At 41.3% G+C, this 22219-nt stretch overlaps 1 pseudogene; it reads left to right on the forward strand.

The window, feature by feature from the left end:
• The first annotated feature begins 18515 nt into the window (after positions 1–18515).
• LOC103540805 (protein Mdm4-like) lies at positions 18516–19780 on the forward strand (annotated as a pseudogene).
• Positions 19781–22219: the final 2439 nt, after the last annotated feature.

Genomic DNA, 22219 nt, shown 5'->3' on the forward strand with positions numbered 1-22219 from the left:
GACCTTTGCATTCTGCCAAATATGTCCGTAGGATAAATTGCATTTTTATTGCATTATATTATATTATATTATATTACATCACTGCAATTATACAACACTCTTGTTGGAACTTTGAATGCTTCTCTCTATCATTTTAAATATGCATGCATATTATATACGGTGATTTGAGTGTTCTATAAACAAAATTCATTGTATAAAAATGAAATTTAAAAATGTGATAATTCAATAATGCATAGAACTATGCTGCAAAATAGTAGTTAGAATACAAAAATATTTGTATGGCTTCTAAGAGCAAATATCTAAAGCAGACGATCCTATTGGGCCTTAGACAAAGGACTACTTTTGTTTAATATATCAATATTCCAAGAGAAAAATAGAAAGAAGAAATTCTCAAAAAAAATTTTTTTTGATAGCTTTCAAATTTCTACCAAGCAATTTTAGTCATATATAGAAATCATGGTATGAAACTACTCACAGTTATTACAAAAAATAATTAAGGTGTAACAGAAGGTTGTATTTTTCACGTTGGATGGTTCTGGAAAAAACGGTAAAAAGGATCCTTTTGCCTTTTCTTAGCTCCCTTTAGAAAACTGCTGATAAGCAAGAAAGACAGGGAGAAAAAAATGCTGGAATTCTATAACACAAACAAGACACACAAGCCATTTTCCTAACTTCACACTGTTCAGGAGAGTGACAAAACACCAATTTCCACAAGATGGTCTGTCTTACAAATATGGAACACTTCCCATTCAAATAGGTATCTGGGGCATTCTGGGTAAGCCAGCCAAAACGGGTAGCAATAGCATGTAAATTAAAATAGCAACCTTCCCCATCCTGAGTATTCATCCGTGCCACTGACACACTGCAGAAAGGATGCCAGACCTTCCACTGACATAAATCTCACGTCTGTAGCCTGCTGCGAGATCTCCAAAAAGCACCACTTCCAGCATGTAGAGTTCCTTTGCTGGTGACAGGCAGTTGAAAGGAGGAAATAACATACCATTTGGTGTCCTCTGGGCAGGTCTATGAACAGACTTATGCTGAGTCCCTGTACTGCTTTTTCAAGATGTTCAAGATCTGCGTGTGCTGTGCTGCAACATGCAAGTGGCGTTTAAACAAACCTGTGTTGATTTCCAGGAAAATGCAATTGCCATTTTAGGAGAACCATCATACTTGTCTCAACCCAAATGATTTGCAAAATGACGAATTGCAGCTTGTCAGTATGGCTTGTAAGACAAGGACCTGACCCCCAGAAGTGCAGACGTAGCCACAACTTCAAAGGAGGCCTGGGGCTATTGTAGCAGATACTGTCAGGGTTCTGCCTGTATCCCCTTGTCCTTACCACTTCAGTGCATTCCAGCCTGACTTCCACTTGCCAGAACCTGCATTTCTTTGTCTTTTCTGGCCCCTGAAGTCTGCATTGCCCGCCCATGCAGCAGACCGGAAATGCTGGAGAATTAATGCCAGTTGCCCACAGTGATAATTGGCTTGATACCACACTCTTTATTGGCTGCCTTTCCTGCCTTGTTTTACTTTCCTGCTCCCCTACAGTATTTCCTCAGACCAGCTCTCAAATTGGTTACGTGTACTTGAGTCCTTGTTTCGGAGTCAGCCATTTGAGGAACCCAAGCTAAGACAATTATCGTCTCCCAGAGGTCCTGGCAACTTAGCATTTGACAGGCTTCAAGATGTCAGGGTTTCAGTTGAGAAGGACATACATTAGAATACTGTGTCAAGTGAACACACATTTTCCAGTTTACTGTTTGTCTTAAAAGGTTATTTTTGCACTCCAAGTTCACATCCATATACCTGGCATATCTTCCTTCTTTACTGCTCAGATCAGCCTTGCTGCAAGGTTCCCATGCTTCTACTGTGCCACAAGTTCTCTAGTGCCTGAAACAGCCACAGGCTGCCTTCATATGATAGTGAAGCCACTAATAGCCACGACGCTAACCAATCAACCATTTTAGAGGATAGCCTCAAGGGAGGAAATTGGACCATATTTGGAAGAAATTTACAAGTGGAGGTAAGGCCAGAATGGAATTAACATTGATCCACACACTTCGGAATTAAAAATACCAGTTAAAATATTTAGACTCTTGTCTGAAAGTAACAGTCACTTTGGTTCCCTTGGGTCTTGTGGGCTTAAGAACACATGTGAAGATAATCATTATCTTCCTTACCATCAATCTGACAAATGTTTATTGAGCACTTAATATGTGGGAAGCACTATTCTAAGTGTTTTACATGTATTGACTCATTTAATCTTCACAAAATGCTTAGAAGTAGGCATTAGTATTAACCCCACTTTATGGATGAGGAAACTGAGAGATTAAATAAAGGTGTCAATAATCTCGATCTTGTGCTTACACCTAGAAGGAAAAGCAGGAATGGCAGTACAGGTGGCTTCACAGGAGCTGGAATGGTGTTGTGGGGCCTCTTCATTGGCAGCTCATGGCTTCACGGCCACCTTCTCTGGGCTCTGCCATTTCTGTGATGCTTGGACTTTGAAAACTATGTTAGGCTCCATATTTGAAGAGGAGTGGATAAGGTGACAAGCTTTTTTTTTTTCCTTTGTTAACTTTTTAAATTGAAGGATAACATACATAAAGCCAAGTGCACAAATCATAAGTGTACAGCTCAATGAATTTTTACAAAGTAAACACATCTGTGTAACTACCAGGCAGATAAAGATATATAACAGGAGGCTTTTCTGAGGGCTCTGGAAGTGCTCATTACCATTCTACAGTTCATAGATCATAAGATCATAGAAGGCACTTTTGAAACAATTGGGTCAACATCATCTTTTTGCATAAACGAAGCCCCAGAGTGGTCAGGTGTCATGTACAGGGCCACGCAGTTAGAGAGCATCTGGTTTTCTGTTTTGTTTTGTTTTGTTCTGAAACATCAGGAAGCTTTTATGTAGCTTTACTAAGTCAGTGCCTGTGGGTAAACCATCCCACCTTCCCACTTCTCCTATTTATTTGTTCTACATGCCACATTAACTTTTCTTTTCTTATTTTGTGCTCACTTTATGGTCAAACCATCTTGGACCATGATTTCTCCCAGGATCTCTGCGCCCAATGCACAGAAAGATAGCTCTGCTCTCATTTCGGAGCCAGTGATGGCTGTGGACGAGTGATGCACATCAGCAGAGACCGTGGGGTCAGTGCTCTACCCTTCCATGGAGGGTCCTCTGCCTCCTTTCCCACCCCCATCAGCATTCTGAGAGGTTGGAACTCATTGCATCTAACGTTCTCATGATAGAGATGACTATCTGGCCACCAGGATTCACCTTCCCTTCCATGATGTAGAGCTGTAGCTGGAAAGCAGCTGCCCTGCCGGAGAGTGCATGTCCAGACCCTCGGGGTTGGGGGGGGGGGTGCCGTCTGCTTGCTACCAGTGGAATGTAAATGGAAATACACTTTTCACTTCTGGGCTGAGGTGGTTAAGAAGCCAGTATGCCTTCTGCAGGGTCTCTTTCCCCATTTGGTGACTGTGAGGGCCTAGCTGAAGATGGAGGAGCTGGGGCCCCCAAGGGAAGCTGCAGAAGGCCACCTGCTGAGCAAGATCCCCGGTATAGGACTTGACATTAGTGGAAAATAAACGGCTAGTGGGTTTATCTACTGAGATTCTAGTGTTACTGTAACTAATACAGTTATAGCAGGATGGCAGAGGGGATCACAGCCCTTTCAAAGGCTATTTTTTAAATCATTTCTTGCTTTTTCTAGTTATTGAAAGCCACAGCAACCAGAACTCCTTTGTCTAGGAAGGACAATTCCTAGACATTATATGCAGAAAGATAGGGAACTGATCATTTTTACAAATAAGAAAACATTTTCTAGAGTCATGCACCTTTTTCAAGATTGCTTTTAAGGGGGGCTGGCCCCGTGGCCGAGTGGTTAAGTTCGCGCGCTCCGCTGCAGGCGGCCCAGTGTTTCGTTGGTTCGAATCCTGGGCGCGGACATGGCACTGCTCATCAGACCACGCTGAGGCAGCGTCCCACATGCCACAACTAGAAGAACCCACAACGAAGAATACACAACTATGTACCGGAGGGCTTTGGGGAGAAAAAGAAAAAAATAAAATCTTTAAAAAAAAAAAAAAAGATTGCTTTTAAGGATCCCTGAGGCAGTGAGGAAAGACTGGTCTTTGAAGAGCAAGGAAAGCCCTCATTTCAGCTGCTGAGCTTGGCTTGGCACCCCACACCTCCTTATTTGCTAAAACGTTGGACCATCACCCGTATCTGTGATATAGTTTTTATCCACAGAAATGCAAATTTCTCTTTTGGAAAGCTTGTCAATAAAGAAAGTGACCTTTATTCATGGTGTTCTCTGATCTATTTAAATAAGGCAAGTTTTTCTGTAATGGAAACTTAAAAACAAAGGCACACAAAATATGACAAGAGAGCGCCCTTTATAATGCCGGTATCGGAAAAGAGTAAATAATAAACAGCAATGAGGCCACTGTTTTATTAAGAGTTTTCATCTCACTCAGCCACAGTAGGGGCACCAAGAGAATGGCTTCTGACATTAGACTGCCTGACTTCAGATCCTGTTTCTACCATGTAGAAACCAAGTGACCTTGGGCAAGTTGCTTAATTTCTCTATGCCTCAGTATCTCCATCTGTAAAATGGAGACCACCAAATATCTACCTCTTAGTGTTGTGAGAATTAAGTTATTTAATATAGATAAAGCTGTTTGGAAGAGTGTCTGGCACCTAGGAAACTCTCAATAAATGTCAGCTATTGTTATTACAGTGCTTTGAGGCCCGATTTGTCTGTGGCATATCTGGATTCACGTCATAATAGAAAAAGGAAACCAAAGAATTGCCTTGCTGGGTCAGATCGGGGCTCCTTTCTGTTTCTCCCAAGAATCTCGAAAGGCAGCCCTATGGGGCTAGGCAGTGGGAGGGCTAGGGGTTTCTCTTTCGATGCTAAACCTAAATTGAAATTAGCAGCACACATATTTAAGAAATTTACTAATGTACATTGAGAATTTCAAACACTCTTTGACTTAATAACTCAATTTCTGGGAATGACTCTAAATACATTCTAATGTATCTTATTTGTTCTAAATACAGAAAGGCCTATAAGGTACAAAGGTGTCATCTCAGAGTGACTTATAATAGCTGGAAATTGGGATTGCTCAAGTTTCCAGTAGGATATAGTTTTTAAAAAAACATGGTAAATCCTGTTGATGAAACGTATACAGAAAAATAGTGATTAGGAAAACTCCAATAACATGGAATATGCTTATGACATAATATCAAGAGGGAAAAAGCCATATTCAAAATCATATCTAAAATGTGAATACAACTATTCACATTTAAATAACTAACTAATTTGAATTCACATTTGAAAAACTAAGAAAAAAAATTATACTAGAAAAGAGACTGGAAACAGGACCTAAGCTGGAGTTTGGTCTTGAGGCCTAGGGGATAGAGAGTAGTGTCTGAGCCAAATCAGTCTCTCATATCAAGAGGCAAAGTCAGGCTATGCCAATGTCCCTGGGATGGCTGACAGCCAAATCCAGAGAGGCCAAGTAAAGCATCAAGTTCAAAGGCTGTAGACCAGGTAAGCTCCTGGATGTGGAGACTGGAGTTAGGGGCCATCAGGAGACAGGAAGGGTCCTGAGAGATGGCCACTAGCAGCTTTCGGGAGTGTGGGGAGAGTTTGGCTGGCTTAAAGGGCCAGTGAGAAGGCAGAGAGAAAGGAAATAATCCTAAATATCAGCACATGTGTGTTTGGGTGATGGGTCCTACTTTTGATGCTCTTTCCTGATTTGTATCTAGTTTTCAAGTTTTCTTTGTTAATCATGTATTAGTTTTATAACGAAAATAAATTTATTCTAGAAAAGCCTATGATGTTCATGTATAGCTAATACCTCTATACATGTACGCTGGAATTGAACAATTAAGTAAATGGATGGCAGATGGTGGGAGCCAGGTTTCTCACTGTTGGAGTGGAAATTTACAGATAAGCAAGGGCAGGAGGCTAGAATGATCCATGTGGTAATGGATTAGTTGGAGACATCAGTATGAACGCACGTTTAGCTTAATATAGATACAGATGGATATATATATATAGAAATATTTGTAGAAATGTATGTATACCTGAGTTAGTATACACACATACATTTCTTTGCTCTGTCAGCTGAGAGGGCTTAAAAGAAATTACACTCCAGGAATGGTGAGCAAATCTAGTGCCCAGGTCCTGGGTTTTGATGCCATTCTCCAATCTAAGGTAGCAGGGATCCTTAGAGAAATGTTCGATTCAAGGCTTGGGGCAGGATATATACAAGATGAACTTGGAGTATCTTGTAGTGCCAGAAATCAGGGAAGTGCTCAAACACACACACACACACATACACACACACTTACACACACACACACTGATAGGAGCATATCAAGTGGTCACAGGAGCCAACTGAACGAGCTCCCAATGGCCAAAGCTGGAACAATGTGAGCAACAAAATCTATAAAGTAGTATTGGATTATAGCCCAAAGTATAAAAGAAATGTCCCTGAGTCCCTACTGATATAAACAAATTATTGAATATCTTAATAAATGGAGGAGAAGAGACAAATCTCTTATGCAGAAGAATTCCAAATAAATGATGTAGCTGCTCAGTCTTGAGGAGGGGGCGCATTACTCCAGTCCTCAGGTGTGGGCCGTGCGTACAGACTTCCTCCCAAAGAGGACAGTGTGGAAAGGGGGAAAAGAGGGGCTTTGCAGTGGAGAGACCTGACAAACACTACCTCAGCCAGGTGACCAAGGTCAACAGCAACAGTGAGAAGTCATGTTGACAGCACGTGTCATTGACAGGATATGATGAGAAGGGCACTTCGCCTCTGTGGTCTTCCTCCCCAAAACCCATAACCCCAGTCTCATCATGAGGAAAATCATCAGAAAAATCCCAATTGTGGAACAGTCTACAAAATACTGACCAGTACTCCTCAAAACTGCCAAGGTCATCAAATACAAAGAAAGTCTGAGAAACTGTCACCGACTAGAGGAGCCCAAGGAGACATGACAACTAAATGTAATGTGGTACCCTGATATTGGGAAAAAGGGCGTTAAGTAAAAGCTAAGGAAATCTAAATAAACTATGGACTTTAGTTGACAATAATGTATTGATATTGGTTCATTAATGGTAATGAATGTATCACACTATTAAGGTGTCAATAATAGGTGAAACTGAGTGCAGGAGGGAGGTATATGGAAGATCTTTGTATTATCTGCTCAACTTTTCTGTAAATCTAAAACCATCCTAAAAAATAAAGTACAAACGATTCTCATTATTCGTAGTAGTTATGTCTATAAAGTCTCTGCAAACACTGAATTGGTGAATATTGAGCCGTTAGCCCTAACTGTGAGCCTCTGGTCACAGCATTTTGGGATCAGTACATAACCTTGTTTTATGTGTGTTTCTGTTTATAGATACCTTAATATATATTGCTGATTCATTAATATTGAATTCATGGCGAATAGCACTCTAATTCATGCCTGAACAAAGCTTATCTGACACACGTATTTTCTCCGTAAGGCACATCTCAGCCTTCTTGCACTTAGGAACACTAGACAGCGCTTCAGCACTGTGCTTGGGGGCCATTTTAAACAGCAAAATCACCAACAAGGGCACAAAAATGTGAAAAATGTGGCACTAAACAGACCACCAAAAGGACACCTGTTTATAGTATATGAGAGTTGGAACAAGAAGGCAGGGCACGACCTTCTTCATCCCCAGCTGAGAACGTGCACTTAGACAACTCAAAGTTTTCACCCTATGCACATGCCATGTTCATGGATGACCACAAAAGCGCCATAAAAATGACTACAAAAGTATTGATTTGGGTATTACAAATAAATTTTAGCAAGTAGGTGAATTCACAAATATGGACTCTGTGAATAGTAAAGATCAACTGTATATTAATTTTTAAAAACCCATGAATATGTTCCTCAATAGCCTAAGTTCTCTCCATAACCAGCCATAGACCTCTCATTTTTGAATGTGTCTAACTCTCTAAGATTTATTTATCTGTCTAGCCATCCCTAGTGGTCTAGTGATTAAGATTCGATGCTTTCACTGCTGAGGCCTCGGTTCGTTTCTCAGTCAGGGGCCACACCACCCGTCTGTCAGTTGTCATACAGTGGTGGCTTCATGTTGCTGTGACACTGAAAGCTATGCCACTGGTATTTCAAATACCAGCAGGGTCACCCACGGTGGACAGGTTTCAGTGGAGCTTCCAGACTAAGGCAGACTAGGAAGAAGGACCTGGCCACCCACTTCTGAAAAACTTGGCCAGGGAAACTCTATGAATAGCAGCAGAGCATTTCTGATATAGCGCTGGAAGGGGTGAGGACGGCACAAAGAGACTGCGCAGAGCTCCACTCTGCTGTACACAGGGTCACCAGGAGTCAGAATTGACTCAACAGCACTAATAACAAAGTCCAAATGGAGACGTGCAATAAAGGTTCACGCTAGATTGTGAAGATTTAGTACAAAAAAGAATGTAAACTATCTCTTTGGTAATTTTTATATTGATTGCTTAAAATATATTATTAAAATTGATTTCACCTGTTTCTTTTTACTTTTACAATGTGGCTACCAGAAAATCTCAAATTACACGTGTGGCTTCCATTTTATTTCTATTGGACAGCGCCAACCTATATCATCTCTGGGGAAAATGAATTCCCTCATAATATTTGTAGCATGAAGAAAGACATAGGACTATAGAATCATTTTATCCTTAGAGAAACCATTCAATCCCCTCCTTTTAGGGTGCTCAGACTCAGACAGGTGAAGTGTCTTGTCCAACTTCACACAGCCAGTTGCTGGCAGAGCAGGACTCAGACCCCAGTACCCTGTCTTCTGGTCCAACCTCTTTCCCCTTGATCTTCTCCCCTGGATGTCCTCACCCTGCCAATAAATAAAACCAAACAGCCTAGATAATCCTTTAAGAGAAAAACAACATTGGCTATTCCTGAACTGAAAGTGACCATGTCATAAAATCTTGCTAGATTTCTATAAGTAGGGCTGCTGGATTTAGCAAATAAAAATACAGGATGCTCTGTTAAAATTTTCGTTTCAGATAAACAAGGAATAATATTTAAGTACATACCAAACATGGGACATGCTTATACTTAAACATTATTCCTTGCTTATCTGAAATCCACATTTAACTGGGTGTCCTGTATCTATTAGTATAAGTATATCACATTTAGTAGTTGGGACATACTTACACTGAAGAATTATTTCCTGTTTACGTGAAAGATAAATATAACTGAGCATCCCATGTTTTTAGTATCAGTACATCCCATGCAATATTTTGGGACATACTGATACTAAAAAAGTATTTGTTGTTTATCTGAAATGCACGTTTAACTGGTGGGCTGTATTTAATCCGGAAACTCTACTGTAAAGCCTTTGAGGAAAGAACATTTTTGCTGATTTCTCCCAGGCACTTAGGCACTTATTTTTCTGTGTTCCTCCAAGGAAGAGCCCAACCTAGTGAGTCATTCAGTGGCTCCGTAATAAACAAGGGAATCTCCAGGCTTGCCTTCCCATCTGCAGGCTGTCTCGGCTGTCAATGCTATCTTTCTAAACAGCCAACTTACCCGGGAATCAAGCCGCAGATCTCAACTATCCCTCCCAACCTTTATAATCAATTTGAGTTGGGCAAGATGCCAGCCTTAAAAAAAATGCACAGAACCAACACTTGTAGCTATGGAGATAAGAGGGAGGGAAAACCCAAGGAAACAGACAACCTTTACTTTTCTTTACAGAAGTTCTTCTAAACATAACAGGCGACAATTGGTACAAACGTGCCAGCCATTTCCCGGACGTGTATACATATCAGAGAGCAAGGCAAGAGTGAATCAGATTTTACATTTTATGATTTTGCTTTCCTTCATTACTATTACGTTGGGACATCCTAAGGGGGTGATGGAAGTGGTCCATCCAAGGTACAGGCGAAAAAGGGGGTACAGGTAATACGGGGTTCATTGCCTGTAGAAAATTTAAAAACAATAATGAAACTGACTAAAGTTGTTCTGCTTTTTATTACTCCATGTTCTGGCAGTTCTAAACAATGTCGTTAATAAAATACTCCTCCCAGTGCAACTGACCCTCTCCCCAGACCCTCAGAAGTTCTGATTTTGAGCAAGGCCATCAACCATTTTTTAAAAACCCTGATTTATGCAGTTTTCCTTTTTTGTTGTTTTTGGGGATGGTCTGTAGGAGGCGGAAAGGAGAAGAGAAGAGCTAGACGGGGATGCTTAAGCCATCAAAACAGCAAGAGCCAAGAGTTTCCATGAATGGGGATTTCCCTCTCATGCACATATAGAGTGTGTCTGGAGGTTCCCAAGGGTGTAAAGGCAATATTACAGTAAAAGGAGCAGTGGAATAGGAGCCAGCTTACCTGGGTTCAAGATATGGCTCTGTATCTGCGTAGATATATGACTAAGGACTAAAGATATGGCCTCTCTGAGCGTCAGTTTCCTCCCCTGTCAACTAGATACTCAACCATACCCCTACTTGTCTACTTCACTTGCTTGTCTTGTGCAACTAAGAGATAAAACATATAAAAGAAAGTTCTTTACAAACTGGAAGATGCTTTACCGATGTAATTCACTGTATTCGTTTTAACAGAGACCAAAATAATAGCAGCTTAAACAAGATAGAGGATCCAGTTCTCTGTCAGGTAAAAGTCCAAGGTGGTAGATGGTTGATGGAGGTGGGGTGACTTTGTTTCCCAAGGTCATCCAAGGACCCAGGTCCCTTCTGTCTTATTGCTCCATCATCCTAACATGTGTTTTCCTTATCTTCAAGACTGAAACTGAACCACCACCCACCACAACCTCATTCTTACCCACAAGGGGAAAAGAATAAGTGGAAGATGAGCAGTTTCCTCTAAGAGCATGACCCAGACGGTACACACTTCACTTCTGCTTTCTTACTGGTTAAAACTGAGTTGCATGGTCTCATACTGCTGCCATGGAGGCTGAGAAACAGAGTCTCCAGCTGAGCAGCCATATGTCCAACCAAAGCCTGAAGGTTCTCTTGCTAAAAGTTGAGAATGGATATGGTGTGATCATATGCACCAGTTATTGTCATTATTTTTCAAGCTAATGAATAAAAGGTTGTTTGTCATTTTATTGCTCTGAGCGATGAGACAAGGTGAAAAGTCCCATCTTTCCACTGTGCCTGATGAATTTTAGATATATATCAATGTAAATTATCCTAGTTTAAATGGAGAATGAATTCCTAGAGCAGGGGGTTTCAAAGCACTATCATCTGGGGCCTGTGTGTGACTGTTCTCCCAGGAGAACTTGTCAGTGTGAATTTGGACATAGCTTATAATTATAGCCCTGTGCCTCTCGAGGACCAAGCCCAAATCCCAGGAGGAACATGGAATTTAGACCACCTTGGCACTGTACTGACCCTATGCAGCGAGCTCATAACTGAGAAAGTGGTACATCATCTGGTTAGTGCCTTATCATCCTTGAGGCCTTGTGTCACTGCCTCCATAATTAAACACAGACCATTAGCTATAACCCACTGCACCCACATCAATTATGCCAGTTTGGATAACAGCTGCAGAAACCTTCCTTTCCTGTCTTCTGCCTCTCTGGAAATAATCCTGGTCTTATCACACAGGTGTAGTTAGAACTGCCTTCGCTTTTATAAGATGTCAAATTAGCTAAGCTGCTATGCCATGATGAAACAGAAGCTTTGTTCTTCCATACACTGATTAAAAGGCAATTTAACCTCTTCCAAAGGTGGTCTAGCCAATCCCCGGTAGTATTGACATTGTATTAATAAGAAATTGCTCTCCAGGGTGATAAATTAGCGCTCTGAGACTAGTATGCAAACCCATCTTCACTGGATGGCCCAGACTTAAAGAGCAAACTTGGTAGTTTCATCACCCTCTGCCCCCCCCTCAATTAAATCTGCATGGGCTCATGCACCGTATCTGAAATCCTGGAGCTGTGCTAATTAAAATGCACACTTGTCGCCTCCGCAGTAATGCAAGCTGTCCCAGCTTGCTGGTTTCTTCTGTGTGCTAGGCTAAGTTGACTGTGGCTCAGCCCTGATAGGGCTGTTTAATCTACCTCGTTTCTTAGAGATAAGAAATTCAGTTTACCATGAGAAAGGAGAGAACTAACCAAGCCAAAGGGTCTCAGAATGTGGGAGGAGCCTGAGCGTTCAGTTAATCTAACGCTTTCGTTTTACATATGAGGAAACTGAGGCCCAGGGAAATGAAATATCTTGGTCAAAGTTGCAGGAAGCTGAAGCAGCTGAGGTGGACTGGAATCCATTTTCTCTGACAATGAGGTCACTGTTTTTTACCCTCCTTGACACATCGTACCAAACTGACTACTACCTATACACTAGTTGCCCCCTCATCTGGAGAGCCTCATTCTACCACCTCAGTTTTCTTCTCAGGTGAAGGAAGCAGTCATCTTGCTTGAGAATATGAACCTGACTTCTAGGGTAGCAGACATAAATCTCCATGCACAAACTCAGGTGAGCAAGGAACACTGCATCTCTTTATCTATAAAGCAACCAGCCCCATCGTATCAGGTGGGAAATTCAATCCCAGACATTCTTGGGTGCTCTCCTCCACTCTTCTGGGTGTGCCAAGGTTCTGGGTCTCAGGTAGTACTAAGACATCAGGGTGACCCTCTGGACCTCAGGCAAATCTAGAGGTATCATTGCAATGTCACAGACCCAACCAATAGCATCCCTTCAGTTCCCTAGGCTCCTGGTTCTTGGCTGGCTGGCTGGGAACCTAGACCTTGGTTCTTCTTCCCTCAGCTCTGTTGTCTGAAATTTGCCTCCTCTCTCGGTCCTGTCAGGATGAAAAATGTAGGGAGCTGTGGCTCTTCAGAGTCTCAGACTTATTTCTTCCATCCTAAGCCAGAGGAATTTCTTTTTAGTCTTAGAGAAATCTTTGTTTTCCTCAAAAGTATTCTCTCTCTTGCCTCACAATCTAGGACACCATTACAATTCCCTGGAGGTATTGAGGCTTTTGTAAACAAAAGCCAGGAAGGGAAATGTTTTGTAGGTAACTTCTTTGTCCAGCCCCAAACCTCCACCATGACAAGAAAGCAGAGTTGGGAAAGAAAGGGAAAAATGCAAGGAGGGAAAATATAAATTACCTCTCAAAAAATTTTTACTGCACAGGGTAATTTAAAGTTCCATGAAAGGATGAACAACCCAAATTTCCAGTTCAGTTTTTCTGGGAGAAAGAATGCTGGGGGAAATTGTCCCAACTTCATCTTGAAAGAAGCATGAAAACCGTGAAGTCATTTCTTTGTAATGCGAGAGGGCACTAAGTGACCTCAAAGTGCAGCAATGACTACACTAGTTTTCTGGTCTTCCTCACCACTTGATTGTTCCTTAACTCCTTGCCACCTGGCTACAGATGCCACCACTCTTCAAAAAGACTCTTTGGAGGGTCCCCACCGACCTATTTGTCCAGTCCAGTGGCAGATTCTATCTCTTCATTCTCTTTGACCTTCTTCTCCCTGCAACTTTCCTCTTTGGGATGGTTGGTCACACTGGATCTTACTGGTTTATCCTCCACCTTTCTTACCACACCCTCTTTTATTCCTTTACTGTCCTTTCTTCCTTTTCTTTATACTAATTGAAGGCATTCTCTAGAGAACTGATCTTAACCACCTTCTTTTCTATCTCTGTTCGATCTTCCTCCTTGATTAACCTACTCCTACAACTTTTATTGTCTTTAAATCTACGTCTCTAGCATCACTTAATTTCTTGAATTCTAGACTGAAAATTCCAACTGTCTTTGGTTGTTTCCCACTCAATGTGCTACCAGTACCTCAAACTTCCCATGTTCAAAACCAACTCATCTTTCTTCCCTAAACTAGCTTCTCTTTGTGACTTCCTTGCTTCATTAAAGCATCACCATTCTTCCAAACTTTGGATCCATCTTTTACTCCTCCACTCCATTGTCCTTACATCCAATACTGTTTAAATCTCAATAGATTTTACCTCCTCAAATAGAATATTCCAGGTATTATATGATAAGTACATAATAAAGTGGGACAATTCATTTGCAAACCGTGTTTCCATTAATGCCATATAACATTAAATTAACCATGGCTATCATTTTGGCCTTTATTCTTCCATAATTTCTTCTACACAAATATGTATTTTTACATAAAAAGGATCACCTGGTTTTGGAACTTTTTTGTCACTTGTTATATCACAAACACTTTCCTATGCCATTAAATTTTCTTTTATATAGTAACTCTCAAATTTTAAGTGTATATCAGATTTATCTGAGGGTGCTTATTAAAAATGTATTTCTCTAGACCCTTCCCCAGAGATGCTCATTCAGTATTCTGGGGAGGGTCTAGGAACTTGTATGTTTAACCAGTACCCTAGAAAATTCTAATGCATAAGGTTTTCAGATCCCAGTTTGAAAAACACTCTTGGTACAGCACGATTTTTAAGGATTGCCTCATTTTCTTTTGTTTATGTTTACCATAATTTAGTTACCAATACCCACTGACATACATTTAGGCTGCTATCCAATTTTGTAATAGTATTTTACTTCTGCACTGACTTTATCTCAAGGCTCTCTCTTTACCATTCCCTCTAGCTACCCACACATAAAATTTTTCTTTTAGAATAAATTCCTAGAAGTAGAATTTCTGAGACGAAAGCATATGCAAAATTGTAAGCTATATATATAGTAATATGTCATTATATAATTATTTATAATAATATAATATACAACAAAAATTAATGTATTAATTACATGATATACAATGTAATAATATATAACATATATTGATTTGCATATGTTCAAAGGGCTTTATTTGGACCTTTGTACAAGATTTACTTTTATCTATGTTAACTTCATCTGGTTATATTTCACCCATTGCTTTAAGGGTCGTGATATTTTTGTATACCTACTCTCCATTAAAAGTATTTGTTATTTTTTTAATCTCCTGCATATCTGATACGTGACTTCTATACTTTCATCTATATTATGGATGAGAAATCGTGAATGAGATAAGATTGAGAAATGCCTTACTGCTCCACCATAAACCTATATTACTTAACACTCTTGCTCGCTCTTGAAACATTAATAACTTAATTTTAATAGTGATTAGCTTATGATTCTCCATTTCATCTCGAAGGTTGTAGGGACAGAACTTACCACATGTTTGCTGAAGTTCACATCTACTGCCATCTACCTCTTGGCTCTGATCCACCAATCAAAAGAGAAAAATAGGTGTATTCGTTTTCTATATTCACGTTAATGCTGTTTAACACAGATTCATAATGCTGCAGTGGCATACAACATAAGGCATGTGATCAAAATGTATATCTGAGGGTGGACTGTGGGCTCTGTCCATCTCAGCAGGGTGAAATAGTTGATGGCCCCTCTGGTGGGGGAGGGAGAGAAAAGGGAGAGGAAACAGAAGGCAGGGTGCAGAGGGCTCACAGCAAAGGGAAAAGGCTGGGAGGTGAGAGAGGGAGAGGAGCAGAGGAGGAATGTAGGTTGCCTGGTAGTGTTAATCATGATAGCAATAATAGTAATAATCTCTAGCATCAATCAAATTTATTGTGTCCAGCACTCTGCTAAATGCTTCACATGGATGGACTCATCTATTCTCCTAACAACTCTGAAAGGTGAGTACTATCATTATCTCCATTTTGCAGATTGAGAAACTGAGGCACAGAGGGGCTAAGAAGCATGCCCAACACCACAAAGTTATTAAGTGGCATAACCAGGATTTGAACCAGGCCATCTGATGCCCCCTCCTAAGCATGCAAACTGCTCACCACAGTGTGTATCATGTGCCACATTGTTACTACATTCTAGCTACTATTATTATTGGTGTGCATGTGTGTACACACACACACACACATACCCCACGGCCAGGAAGTGAATAGCCATTGCCTTTGTGATATGTGCATAAATAAGTCAGCCTTGGGAGTCTCTCCTTGTGCTTATTTGGAAACAGTATTTTGAGGACATGAACCTTTGAGTGGTGCCCGTACTTACGGTGACCAGCTTGTCTCAGTTTTCCTGGGACTTCCCCAGCTTTGGCACTGCAAGTCCCGTGTCGAGGGAAACCCCTCCTTCCTGGGCAAACCAGGACAGTTGATCACACTACCCATACTAGTCTCAAGAATCAACTGTATGTTTTGTTATTTCTTCCCACTGAATACACAAGGGGGCATTGTAACCATTCAGTCATGCATTCCTCAAACATTTATTGAGCGCCTAATCAGAGCTATGATTGCTGCCCAGGAACCTAGCACCGAGGATGGGGTAGGGCGACAGGAAAGTGAGCAACCTTCCATAATCCGCCATCAGAAAGAGGAAAATATGTATTTAAATGAACAAACACTTACACTGCACTGACTATGTGCCAAGCACTGTAATGAACACTTTACATTTTAACTCGTTTAATCCTCATAAATACCCTATGGCATAGTTACGACTATTATCATCCCCATTGTAAAGAAATGGAGGCACAGAGAGGTTAAATACCTCACCCATCACACAGATGGTAAGTGGCACAAAGCAGAATTTGAACCCAGGCAGGCCTTTATTGCTCCGGTGTCCATGCCTTTAACTGTTCTGCTGTGCTGGGGGAAAAGGACCTGAACACTATCAAGAACGCTGCGTGGTCTCAGCCTCTCTTTCTGGCTCTGCTGAGGGGTTTTGCCCTAGCCCAGTGGTTCTCAGCCCGGAGTGCACATTAAAATCACCTGGGGAGTTTAACAAATGATACAGATTCCCCAGGGCCCCACTTGCAGAGATTTTTGATTTAACTGAGCCACTTTGACCAGGACATTAAGATTTTTAAAAGCTGCCCACAAGGATCTAATGTGTAAGCTGAGTCTGAGAACTGAGGTGGCTAGACCCTCCCCTCCAGCAAGATGGGCTACCTGAGTCCTCTAATCCAGTGCTTCTCAAATGCTAATATGCATCTCAATCAGCTAACCAGCTCCCAGGGGATGCTGATGCTGCTGGTTCATGGACCACACTTGGAGTAGGAAGGATTTTGAGCTAAAGTGTGGTCCTTAGACCAGAAGCCTCTGGCATTTCCTGCTTGTTAGAAACGCAGACCCTCGGGCTCCACCTCAGACCTAGGGAGTCAGAATCTGCATTTTAAAGCACATTTGAGTTTGAGACGTTCTGCTCAAATCCTGAGCTCCCCACAGGTGCCAGGAACGGGTTTCAGATGTGCCAAGGTATGGCCTCTGCTTGGCTCTTAGGAACTTGGATGATGACCTGTAGGGTCCAGCTGCAAGCAGCCTGCCTCATTGACCCCATGTGTATGCAAATATCCTAAGTTTCACTGCTGCCCGCAATGGAGAAAAGGTGAGCAGTCCTACTCTAACTGAGTCTTGCTGACCATTTCCTCACACCCCCAGCAAGCCTTTGCTCACACTCTTTCTCCCATCGGGATGGCCTTTGATGGGCCTTACCCAATTTCTGAAGGTCAAGCTCATGTCCTAATTCCTCCTCTGTGGAACCATTCCCATATCCATGTGGCCATTTCACACCAACAGCCTTTTTTTTTTTTCACATAACAAACACATAATAGCATTCCCTGTATGTCAGGCACTGTTCTAAGCCCTTAATATTATTCATTCATTTGATCTCCATTGTACAGGTCAGGAAAACTAGGGCACAGAGAAGTGGGATAAGTGGCTCAAGATCACACAGCTTGTAAGTGGCAGTGTCAAGATTCAAACCAAGTAATCTGGCTTCAGAATCACTACAATGAACCACAATACAAAGATTCTTCTCACTGGTGTGGGACTTAGAGAAGAATTTGCAAACAATGCAGGGTGCAGACAGTGAGAGAAGCTGTCTTAGTTTCCCGTGGCTGCCGCAACAAAGTATTGCAAACTGGGTGGCTTAAATCAATCGAAATGTATTCTTTCACAGCTCTGGAGGCCCCAAGTTCAAGCTCACATTCTTGGCAGAGTCATGCTCCCTCTGAAGGTTCTAGTGAAGGATCCTTCTTTCCCTCTTCCTGGCTTCTGGGGGTAGCCAGTAATTCTTGGGGTTCCCTGGTTGTAGATGCATCACCCCAATCTCTGCCTCTGTCATCACATGACCTGTCTTCTCTGTGTGTCTCTGTGTCCTCTCCTCTACTTATAAGGACACCAGTCGTTGCATTAGGGCCCACCCTAATCCGGTACGGCTTCATCTGAAGGAATTACATCTGCAGAGACCTTGTTTCTAAATAAGGCCTCATTCCAAGGTTCCAGGTGGACATGAATTTGAGGTGGGGATGAGGGACCGGACACTATTCAACCCAGTGCAGAAGAACACAGAGATTGTTTCTGGGCAGAAAGTGTCCCTTACAAATGCTCAGCTACTCACTCTTTCAAAATGCTGCTGAGGCCTTAGGACCTGTGACTGATGCCCTCCACATTCATCTGAGGAAGAACCCACGGGACAACTGTAAGTTTTGGTCAACAGACTGCAATATCTTCAGTGCCAAAATGACATCATTTTCCAATTCTGCCCAGTGTTCAACATCTGATAGTATTTGCAGGTTCTCCCTAGGCCAAATCAATCAGATTGATTTTATGTGTCCAAGGTACAATAAAACCGCCACTTTTGAAGATTTTGCAGTGGCAGGTGCAAAGGTGAAATGTTCACTCTTCAAGTGGCCACGCATTATCTAGGCTGGCATGTAACGGTGAAGCAGCCTACAGTATTCTGTTGTGATCTTTTGGGAGAACTAGTTGGACATCAGAGCTTCTCTGTGAAATATCCATGCCCTCTTTATGACAAGCTAAGAAGAAATCTTGTCACCACCACTCCAGGGCCACAGCATGGATATTCCAAGCCCAGACCAACTCAAGCAATGTGCAGAGGAAAGTTCCAACTCCAGGAAAAGAACCGCAGAGGGTGGTATCCCCATGCTGCCTACCTCACCACATAAGTGCAGAAATCCTAGAGAGGAAATAGACGCCGCCATCGCTCCAGGCACTCGGGCTGACTCTGGGTTTTGAGTGAGTCAGTATTAGAGCAGTTGGGTGCCAGAATAAAAGCAGAAGCTCTAATACTGATCAAACAAGTGAAGAACTAGGGAATGGAAGTGACGAAAAGGTGATCAAGGAGGAAAAAAATGATCTTGTGGACTCTACATCCTTAAGGAATGGCACTGATGCAGAAGTCGCTTCTGAGGATGAGTGGTAGTGTTACTGAGTGCAAGAAATTAAACTCTCCAAATAAGAGATGTTTCTGTTGCTGGGCCCTGAGGAAAAACTAGTATTCAAGACTGTTCTAGGTTAACCCATTATCTCTTCATTCCTCTTATCACTGTCACACCTGAAAAGAAGGAAAGTGAAGGAATTGATGTCCTTTATTGCCAAAGAGCCATTTTGGCTCCAGTTGTTACAGCCAAAGATCTATAAGGAAAGAAAGAAAGAAAGAAAACCCCAAATTTCTTGATCCATGCAGCTCAGCAGAATTCTTGGATTTGCCTCACAGTTCTGAAAGGCAGAGACCATCTGAAGCGGGGGAGAACAATCAGATGGCCTTTCAGAGCAGAGACCAGATACGGAAAATATGGAGGACTGGCAGAAATCTCTTGAAGCTGCGTAGCATATGTGAGAAGAGACCATGAGATGGGAATATTATTCATGGAAGAACAGGCCACCTTGTCACTTGTTTCCACTGCGCCAGAAGATTAAAGCCTGGGGCTTCATGCCCTCTTTGCAAGAAGATTCAGTTGCTTATTAAGGTTTTTATGGCCTAGCTGAATCAGCGAGTTGCAGGGAAATGATAAGCAGGGCCAGGTCAGGGATAAAACCATCAGGACTGAGCATGTCCACTCCGTGTGACCCACTGCATCCATCTTTTGATTCATGCAAACGTCTGTGTGCTGGGGCATTTTTCCTTCTAAACTCATATGGAATTTGAGAGCAATTCTTTAAAATTAGATTATCAATTTGGGGACTCCATTTACATGAAAAGTTACTTTAAGCACTACATTCTTCCTCTAAAAAAGAAGTTCTTGGAGGAAACAATTACAAAGACAAACAGGAAAATACATTCATTCACCAAATTATCTAAAGATTAACCTTTCCCCATCAATTTTACTCCCCACCCTTCTCATCTATTCTGTTGGAGAATGTTCTTAGGCATAAAAATCCAAGGTGGCTATGAGAAAAACACTAAAGCTAACAATGAAAAAACAAAGAATGTGACATGTTATTGATCACTTTACCTTACAGTCAAGCTGCGTGGTTCTGAGAAACCAAAGGAAAAATAGCAATCTTGAAAAACAAGAGATTTGTTCCACGTATGCCTACAACAATGGTTATCAAGCTTTTTTGCTAACATACCTGTAAAAGAATTTTGAGAACGTGTACACTCTTTCCCACATTTAAAAAATTGAGGTGTAATTAACACAAAATGAAATACACAGATCTTAAGGGTTCCTTTCTTATGAGTTGTAAACATTTGAGTACCCACCACCCAAAACAAGCTATAGGACATTTCTCTCCTCCCAAAATAGTCCATCGTGCCCTTTCCAGGCAATCCTCCAGCTCCTGGTTCTCATCCTAGATTAGTTTTGCTTTGGTGCATCTTTAATTTGACATCTAAATTTAAAAAATACACTTAATACACTATTAATATGTAATACATTTAATTATTTAGAAACAAATGATTAGCTAAAGTTTTTCACAGTTCTTTAGTGAGGAATGATTGAAAGTGAATATTGGAATGACCTTGTGTATTATTTGTAGCTTGCTGTATACGAAATTTTACTTAAAGATATCTAGTTCTTACAGTTTAGGCCCAGGTAGTCTCTCAGTCTTTTTTGTGCTCTTTATTTATTGCATCCTAAATAAAATAACCTCATCAGGATTGGTAAGAACATTTGCAACTACGAGTTTAGTACCCAGAGTGAGCCAATGAGGTTAACGCTGCCCTTTCTAGAATTTTGCCCTTGTAGAATGCTGCCTTCCCTGAAAAGAGTTAGGGATGGGAGGTAAAGAAGTGTGCTCCCTGCTACATTTGACCATTCAGTTGGCGTTTGTCATAGCCTGCCTTGAGCCATCGGATAATTGTCTATGGATGGGATGTTTCCTTTCCCACCTAGACTGAGGTAGAATGACAAGGGAGTAGAAACTGGACCCTCAAGACCTGGGCGGATGACTCAATTCTGCCATTAGCATGTGATCAAGGACAGATTTGTCAAACTTTCTGAGCCTCTGTAGACTCTGTAAATAGGACTAAAACCCACCTCCTTGGGACATTGTGGGGAAAATATTAGGTAAGAAGAGTAAAAGTGGTTCGTAAAATGTCAAGTTCCCATCACTGGGACTTTATCCCTGTTCTTTTAAACAGGAGCTAATTCTTGTCCCTCTTTTAACCCTCATTGCACATTGCATGTAGGGGGTCTTAACAAATATGCGTTAACTGAGTGATATATTTTTTATAATAAGTAACAATAAAGAGTTGTAAATGTTATTGTTTAAGGAATCAAAAATTTACAAATTAAATTTTCAATGCACACATATGAATAAAGATGTCTTACCTTGGCTTAAAATACATATATAAGGTACAAGAAACAAGCCACATTCAGTTTACAAAGGAGTGACCTACAAATTTCCATCCCTTGTTAATTTGAAGATCGCTATGTAAAATTATCATCACTCATTCTTTTCCCACCAGGTAAGTTAAGTAAACTACACAGTGTAACCTCTCTTTGGAGCATCTACTTTCTATCCTTAATTATGTCTGCCATTCTCCTGAGGACTGTTTCAAACATTTTCACACTTATACAAATTGTAAAGTTGAGAGTAAGAAATGCTGTTCTGGTAAAAGTATGCCATAGTTGATTTTATGAATCTGGATAATTAATTAGTCCACCTAGCAAACCATAATTAAGGTCCCCCCATGAGCCAGGTATTCAGACAGGAATTCATACATGGCCATGGTACTGGCCACCATGGATAAGCCCTCTACAAACTATCTGCCCCGCTGATTACAACTAAAAACCCTGGATAGGATACATAAGCATCAATGATAACAACTAACTGAGGACTCTGAAAAATAAATAATTAGCAGGTAGGCTGGGGAGGGAAGTCAAAACTTGACAAGTCAGTGCGGCAGTGAATTTCCTGGGGTTTTGTTTTTCCTCATTTATTTTGCAGTTTTGACCCCACAGTGGCTCAAGCTGCAGAAC

The sequence above is a fragment of the Equus przewalskii genome, chromosome X (genome assembly GCF_037783145.1).
Source record: "Equus przewalskii isolate Varuska chromosome X, EquPr2, whole genome shotgun sequence".
Lineage (NCBI taxonomy): Eukaryota > Metazoa > Chordata > Mammalia > Perissodactyla > Equidae > Equus > Equus przewalskii.